This window comes from Sorex fumeus, unplaced genomic scaffold, assembly GCF_029834395.1.
Source record: "Sorex fumeus unplaced genomic scaffold, SorFum_2.1 ptg000072l, whole genome shotgun sequence".
In the NCBI taxonomy this organism is placed as follows: Eukaryota; Metazoa; Chordata; class Mammalia; order Eulipotyphla; family Soricidae; genus Sorex; species Sorex fumeus.
Genome location: NW_026606129.1, coordinates 16817038 through 16818909, shown reverse-complemented (window position 1 = coordinate 16818909; position 1872 = coordinate 16817038). Strand labels below are relative to the sequence as shown.

At 33.1% G+C, this 1872-nt stretch overlaps 1 pseudogene; it reads right to left on the bottom strand.

Moving 5' to 3' along the window:
* Positions 1-519: 519 nt before the first annotated feature.
* On the bottom strand, positions 520-668 carry LOC130038000 (uncharacterized; annotated as a pseudogene).
* Positions 669-1872: the final 1204 nt, after the last annotated feature.

The following is a 1872-nucleotide window of genomic DNA, read 5'->3' as shown; positions in this document are numbered from 1 at the left end:
ATTAACTCAGAGCCAGAATTCCATAAAGAGAAAACAAATTACATTTGGCTCAGAAAGAGATTTCTCACAAAATGTGTTGAATAATTATATTTAAAATATTAACAAATGTTCTCAAATTCCCACATGTAGCTCCAAATGGACTAATTTTTCCCCAATTCTAGGTAGTGCCCAATGACATTATTTCCCTAATAGTTTAAAAACTTATTCCTGAAAAGTAAACTGTTTGTCCTATGAATATCATGAAAGACACTCTTGAAAATAGTTAATTTCTTCTGCTAATGATAAAATTACATATATGAAGTAATGTTTTTATGATTATGAAAAATTGCTATAGAAAATTTAAAAACCAAAATTTATAATAAAAGCATTTATAGTTTATCTCAATTTGATGCTCAGGTTTTATCAAAATACTTTATGTGCATTTATATTTCACAAAATTTAAAGTTAAGAAGTATAGGTTCATGAGGGAGGGAAGGAGGCAGGGAACAGAAAGCATTTTTAGGATAATGAAAATATTTTGTATGACACCATAATCATCACAAATTATGCAGTCGAGTTTCCCACATTTGGGGAAATTGCAGCGGTCAGCACATCTCAAGTGCAATGGATGGCCTTGCCCTGGGAAAACCACCTACATGATCATGGTGTTTCCCCTACCACATAAGTAACAACAAGTCTCACAATGGAGACGTTACTGGACATGCTCGAGCAAATGGTTGAACAATGGGAGGATAGTGCTACAGTGCTACCATAATCATGAGTACATTTTATATATTTGCCCAAACTTATGGAATTTACAATATCAAGAATGAACCATAATGTAAACTATGGTTATCATAATGTGTCAGAATAGATACATCAGTTGCAACAAATATGTCACTTTAATAGGGAATGTTGATAATGGAGGTGGTTATGCTTGTACGAGGCTGTGGGTAAATAAAAATCTCCATAACTTTCTCTTCAGCTGGCTGCAAACCATAAAACTGCTCCATAAAAAGTAAATCCTCATTAAAACAAAAGAATAGATTTATCTGCCCAAATGTTCCAAACACAAAGGTTTTATAAAATCTGATTTCCAGTTTTAAATTCTAAAAATTTAAGTTTTTAGGTCTAATCTCAAAGTAATCAAAATTAAAATTAAATGATCTAAAATATTTTATTTTGACTAGCCATATTTCAAAGGTTCAGCTACCACATAAAGTTAGTGACTACTTCTTTGGGCTGTAAAGATATTGGGCTGTAAAGATATACATGAATAAGTACATAGATATACAGAGATTAAAGTAGATGCATTCTCCTTATCAACCATCACTATTACAGCTGCTATTTCAACACATGATTTCCAGTGATTTTAGACTGTATCACTCCTTCTGTAGTGATATATGATCTAAACTATTTATTATAAGATTTTAAATATTTAATTCTTTTAATATTTTTTTCTTATGACTATTTCCATTTCATTGAGTTGAATTCCTAAAGGTGACATTTTTAGATATATTAACCTAGGTTTATTAGATTCTCCAGAAAAATGGAACAGTTGCATGTATATGAAGAAAGGGAATAATAAGAGGAAAAGAGAATTGATGTGAGTTCATGTAATCCTAAAGGCAAATGAGTAGACTGGAGACTCTCCGAAGAGTTGATGAAATAGCTTGTTTCTCCCCCACTCCTTCCTTTCCTTTTTGTTATTATTGCTGTGTGCCGCGGCTGGGTTACACACATTGGCGTGGTGCTCATTAGGGGTCACGCTTTAATTGTAGTGCTCACAAACTCCCAAGATTGCACACTTTTTATTGGCACCAGAGATTCCAAATAGCAAAGGGACCAGGATTGCACTCAGGTATGCAGGGATACAGTGCAATGCTCGGGATC